General features: G+C 42.0%; 1 long non-coding RNA gene across 1 annotated transcript in view; it reads right to left on the minus strand.

Moving 5' to 3' along the window:
• Positions 1-527: 527 nt before the first annotated feature.
• The window catches only part of LOC113525588 (uncharacterized), a 15828-nt gene continuing 9697 nt past the window's right edge, over positions 528-6658 (minus strand). The window contains exon 3 of the long non-coding RNA XR_003402683.3: positions 528-1131. This is a non-coding gene — a long non-coding RNA (uncharacterized LOC113525588). The remainder of the gene's footprint in view (positions 1132-6658) is intronic.

Here is a 6658-nt window from a genome sequence, read left to right on the forward strand (position 1 = left end):
ATATCCTATCAAATTTTTATATTTTTACATTTTTCCTTTCCTATCTGTCTAGAAGTAAATTCTAGTTTATGTAAATCCTAGTTTTATGTCATGGACTGTTGAAAAAAGCATTTCACTGCACGTGCTACTGTGTATGGTTGTGTATGTGACCAATAAAATTTGAATTAGAATAAAAAAATCATTGATATGGTGAAGTTTTCTGTAAAGAGAAGGAGTCTCCAGTGTCAGCGCTTTGTAACAGTCAGAGGTGAAGCTGTAACTAAGTTTTCCGACATCTTCAGGACAGAGGAGTTTACGCTTCTTTACAGTTTCTCAGTAACATGACAAGCTGCGATTTTTTGTCTTATTAACTTCAAGATAGAGAAAAAAAATAGACTTAAAACATTGTTGGTAAAATGCTGTGGTATAAGAGGAATAAAACACTCAGGAGGACAACTAAATTATCCCGAGTCGTCAGAAAATAATGACAGCAAGTGAACTCTGGACACACAGAAGCATGAAATTTATTTAACCAGCTACATCAAAAAGAAACATTTTTTCAGGCCACTGTTTCCATCGCTGCAGTCGCTGATGCTTGAATCCTGATTAATTGTAGCGTAACCTCAGTGTAGAGGCATCCAGAGCAACTCTAAACAGTGTAATGTTTTCTATACGAGGAGCTAAATGATGGACTGTGGATCAGAAACAGGGCTGCAGCACAGTGTCAGGCATTAAACAGATTTTATTTTAAATAAAGACAGAATGAACAGATAATGTGTTCTAGACTGAGACAGGCAGAGGTACAGGCAGTAGCGTCGCGTTACACTCCTGCAACACCGCCAGCTCAGCTCAGATTAAACACTTTTCTGTTCAGTATTTGCATAAAAGCAGATGCTCCACTTTCTAGTGCCATCATGCACTTTGGAATACACACACACACACACACACTCATAGACGACAGGTGCGTAAGCCATCGTTCAGCGTGGAAACACTCCTGATGTACCGTAAACCACGAGCTGTGGCGTCTCGTCATGTTGAAAGTGTCACCCAGCCATCTGGTGAAGGAGAATCACTTCCTGTCACAGCACAGCTGCTTTATTATAATGCTGTGAGTCGAGATCTCCACTTCCTCTCAGAGTCACAGAAACAAGTCTTAATTAGAGAAGAGAAAGAAAACTGAGCTTTCTTTAAAAGTTTTTAATGTCGCAAATTTATTGATCAAGGTGCATATACACAATTTACACCATTTACCCCTTTCTACATAAATACCTGTCAGGATTAGGGTTATTAGGGTTAGGATTAGGGTTATTAGGGTTAGGATTAGGGTTACTGGGGTTAGGATTAGGGTTATTGGGGTTAGGATTAAGGTTACTGGGGTTAGGATCAGGGTTATTGGGGTTAGGATTAGGGTTATTGGGGTTAGGATCAGGGTTACTGGGGTTAGGATCAGGGTTACTGGGGTTAGGATCAGGGTTACTGGGGTTAGGATTAAGGTTACTGGGGTTAGGATCAGGGTTACTGGGGTTAGGATCAGGGTTACTGGAGTTAGGATCAGGGTTACTGGGGTTAGGATCAGGGTTATTGGGGTTAGGATCAGGGTTACTGGGGTTAGGATCAGGGTTACTGGGGTTAGGATTAAGGTTATTGGGGTTAGGATCAGGGTTACTGGGGTTAGGATCAGGGTTACTGGAGTTAGGATCAGGGTTACTGGGGTTAGGATCAGGGTTATTGGGGTTAGGATCAGGGTTACTGGGGTTAGGATCAGGGTTATTGGGGTTAGGATCAGGGTTACTGGGGTTAGGATTAGGGTTACTGGGGTTAGGATCAGGGTTATTGGGGTTAGGATTAAGGTTACTGGGGTTAGGATCAGGGTTACTGGGGATAGGATCAGGGTTACTGGGGATAGGATCAGGGTTACTGGGGTTAGGATCAGGGTTATTGGGGTTAGGATCAGGGTTATTGGGGTTAGGATCAGGGTTACTGGGGTTAGGATCAGGGTTATTGGGGTTAGGATCAGGGTTACTGGGGTTAGGATCAGGGTTACTGGGGTTAGGATTAGGGTTACTGGGGTTAGGATTAGGGTTATTGGGGTTAGGATTAGGGTTACTGCGGTTAGGATTAAGGTTACTGGGGTTAGGATTAGGGTTACTGGGGTTAGGATTAGGGTTACTGGGGTTAGGATCAGGGTTATTGGGGTTAGGATCAGGGTTATTGGGGTTAGGATCAGGGTTATTGGGGTTAGGATCAGGGTTATTAGGGTTAGATTAGGGTTATTAGGGTTAGGATTAGGGTTATTTGGGTTAGGATTAGGGTTATTGGGGTTAGGATTAGGGTTATTGGGGTTAGGATTAGGGTTACTGGGGTAAGGATTAAGTTTACTGGGGTTAGGATTAGGGTTATTGGGGTTAGGATCAGGGTTATTGGGGTTAGGATTAAGGTTATTGGGGTTAGGATCAGGGTTACTGGGGTTAGGATTAGGGTTATTGGGGTTAGGATTAGGGTTACTGGGGTTAGGATTAGGGTTATTGGGGTTAGGATCAGGGTTACTGGGGTTAGGATTAGGGTTACTGGGGTTAGGATTAAGGTTATTGGGGTTAGGATCAGGGTTACTGGGGTTAGGATTAGGGTTATTGGGGTTAGGATCAGGGTTATTGGGGTTAGGATCAGGGTTATTGGGGTTAGGATTAGGGTTATTTGGGTTAGGATCAGGGTTATTGGGGTTAGGATTAGGGTTACTGGGGTAAGGATTAAGTTTACTGGGGTTAGGATTAGGGTTATTGGGGTTAGGATTAGGGTTATTAGGGTTAGGATTAGGGTTACTGGGGTTAGGATTAGGGTTATTGGGGTTAGGATTAAGGTTACTGGGGTTAGGATCAGGGTTATTGGGGTTAGGATTAGGGTTATTGGGGTTAGGATCAGGGTTACTGGGGTTAGGATCAGGGTTACTGGGGTTAGGATCAGGGTTACTGGGGTTAGGATTAAGGTTACTGGGGTTAGGATTAAGGTTATTGGGGTTAGGATTAGGGTTACTGGGGTTAGGATCAGGGTTACTGGAGTTAGGATCAGGGTTACTGGGGTTAGGATCAGGGTTATTGGGGTTAGGATCAGGGTTACTGGGGTTAGGATCAGGGTTATTGGGGTTAGGATCAGGGTTACTGGGGTTAGGATTAGGGTTACTGGGGTTAGGATCAGGGTTATTGGGGTTAGGATTAAGGTTACTGGGGTTAGGATCAGGGTTACTGGGGTTAGGATCAGGGTTACTGGGGATAGGATCAGGGTTACTGGGGTTAGGATCAGGGTTATTGGGGTTAGGATCAGGGTTATTGGGGTTAGGATCAGGGTTACTGGGGTTAGGATCAGGGTTATTGGGGTTAGGATCAGGGTTACTGGGGTTAGGATCAGGGTTACTGGGGTTAGGATTAGGGTTACTGGGGTTAGGATTAGGGTTATTGGGGTTAGGATTAGGGTTACTGCGGTTAGGATTAAGGTTACTGGGGTTAGGATTAGGGTTACTGGGGTTAGGATTAGGGTTACTGGGGTTAGGATCAGGGTTATTGGGGTTAGGATCAGGGTTATTGGGGTTAGGATCAGGGTTATTAGGGTTAGGATTAGGGTTACTGGGGTTAGGATTAGGGTTACTGGGGTTAGGATTAGGGTTATTAGGGTTAGGATTAAGGTTTCTGGGGTTAGGATCAGGGTTATTGGGGTTAGGATTAAGGTTACTGGGGTTAGGATTAGGGTTACTGGGGTTAGGATTAAGGTTATTGGGGTTAGGATTAAGGTTATTGGGGTTAGGATTAGGGTTACTGGGGTTAGGATTAGGGTTACTGGGGTTAGGATTAAGGTTACTGGGGTTAGATTAGGGTTATTTGGGTTAGGATTAGGGTTATTGGGGTTAGGATTAGGGTTATTGGGGTTAGGATTAGGGTTACTGGGGTAAGGATTAAGTTTACTGGGGTTAGGATTAGGGTTATTGGGGTTAGGATCAGGGTTATTGGGGTTAGGATTAAGGTTATTGGGGTTAGGATCAGGGTTACTGGGGTTAGGATTAGGGTTATTGGGGTTAGGATTAGGGTTACTGGGGTTAGGATTAGGGTTATTGGGGTTAGGATCAGGGTTACTGGGGTTAGGATTAGGGTTATTGGGGTTAGGATTAAGGTTATTGGGGTTAGGATCAGGGTTACTGGGGTTAGGATTAGGGTTATTGGGGTTAGGATCAGGGTTATTGGGGTTAGGATTAGGGTTTCTGGGGTTAGGATCAGGGTTATTGGGGTTAGGATTAAGGTTATTGGGGTTAGGATTAGGGTTACTGGGGTTAGGATTAAGGTTACTGGGGTTAGGATTAAGGTTACTGGGGTTAGGATTAGGGTTACTGGGGTTAGGATTAGGGTTACTGGGGTTAGGATTAAGGTTACTGGGGTTAGATTAGGGTTATTAGGGTTAGGATTAGGGTTATTTGGGTTAGGATCAGGGTTATTGGGGTTAGGACTAGGGTTACTGGGGTAAGGATTAAGGTTACTGGGGTTAGGATTAGGGTTATTGGGGTTAGGATTAGGGTTATTGGGGTCTGGATTATTTGTGAAGCAACAAACATATGAATGTTTAATGTCGTGTATCAGATGTGTTCAGTGGGAGGGAGAGAACATCACAGGAAAGGTTAATAAATATGAATGAGGCGTCACACTGCATGGTGAATAGAGTGGAATGGAAATATGACCAGAGTGACACGTCATGTGTTCTCTACACTTTCCTGCTTTATCATCAATTATAAAACTGAAATGCATGAGCTGTAAGTGAGTACACACACACAGAGCTCCTAATTTCCTCAGGGGGTGGGGTTAAAGTGAGGGGCGGAGTTATGGTGCAGGTTGAGGTGTTCAGGGTTTAAATAAAATGTAGAATGTATGTAGATGTAGATAGAATCTCACTGATTTAATATTTATATTCTTAAAAGTGCAGTTTTTAAATGATTTGCAGAAATTCTCATTAAAGTAACTCTAAATGAATTCTGCACACAATAAATTAAATGGCATTGACTCTCGAGCTTTATGAGACGTTGAAATTCTGTACAAATGAAATGTCATGGCTCCAATTTGTGTTTGTGTAATTACAATTCCCGAAGCTACCACTTTTCTCCACCGGTTACTGTCCGTCAGCCTACGCCGAGGCAGTGACATCGCACGTGTGTGTGTGTGTGTGTAAACATTCGGCTGAATACACACTTTGATGTGCATGTGTTTGGAGATGAACTAAAAAACCCAGCAAAGGCTCTCGAAAGCCAAGATGTCTATTAATCGAGTAACTTTAATGACGGCCGTATCAAAGAGCTCTTTGAACTCATTGTTTCTGAGCTCTTTGATCGGTCCTCGCTTTGACTTCTCCTCATTTTGTTCAAGCTGAACTTTAATTATGTGTTGCTTATAAACCTGCAAATTAATTGCGACCACCTGAAGTTACACAGTCAGGTCTAAATTAGAGCGTAAGATGTAGCTGTAAACCAAACAGCATTTCATTTATTACACTAAGCTCACACTGGCCCTTAAACAGGGTAAGAAGTGTGATTAAGTGTCATTTTATTTTTCAAAATTCAAATTGTATTTGTCACCTGTATAACCATACACATACTGTTCTGACATAAAATAAGAAAATATAGAAAAATATTAAATATATAAAAATATATACATAAAAAATATATGAAAGGACTAAAAAATATGTGTATAAAAATATATAGAATATAATATACAAAAAATTATAAATTATAAATTGTGTTTAACTGGTCATATTTACTCCAGAAGTTACGTGGGGAAAGTTCCTGGTATTCAGAGTGGAGTTACGCAGCTGCTTTAGTGGACAAAATGGCTTCCACTCTCATTATTCAGTATAGAAGAGCAGAGAATAGAATAGCACTTGATCCAGCACATCCTCTTATTTGTGTTTTATTTTATTTTTTGTATATCATGCTGTGATTGTTACTCATGCACGACTTAATGAAGCCAGGAGACAGTAAATCGAGGTCATGTAGTCGTGCAGAATGGAGGAGATTTCATCCCGCTTTTAATTCTCTATTGTGATTTGTTGAAATGTTGCACACTGAACACTTTTAGATGCACTAACATGGTTCAGACCTCATCTCTTTCTGACATTTCCAGGCAACGTGAACACCACACTCCTGCATCTCTCTCTCAGCGCGGCGTGACAGAGCTTCACGCGCCTCATTTAGAACCCGTCCCCTTTTCAATCCGACAGATTACAGCTTCATTATCGTGCGCTGCGTTATAAATTACATCTGAGCACAGCGCTGATTTCTTTCACATCCGCTCTAATTACGCACTGATCCCACATGACCACTAAATTAAAAATCACACTCTTTATTCTCCATTTTTATTCTCACTTCATTATTCCACAGAACTTTCCCCTGACGCTCCATCACGGGTTTTAATTAATCTTTATGATATGGTTACATCACGTTCTAATAAAGAGTAGCGAATACTCCGATTTAATTAGGACAGAACAGAGACGTCACGCGACACGTTACAGGAGAGCGCGGTCAACACGAACAGCTTTACCTTAGCTACATTACATCATTTCCTCTGTACATGAACACTTCACACTTCACATTAAGGGGTGAATATTAATACTATTAACTAATTATGGCGTTAGTAAGTTACTGATTATTCCT

The sequence above is a fragment of the Pangasianodon hypophthalmus genome, chromosome 19 (assembly GCF_027358585.1).
Source record: "Pangasianodon hypophthalmus isolate fPanHyp1 chromosome 19, fPanHyp1.pri, whole genome shotgun sequence".
Lineage (NCBI taxonomy): Eukaryota > Metazoa > Chordata > Actinopteri > Siluriformes > Pangasiidae > Pangasianodon > Pangasianodon hypophthalmus.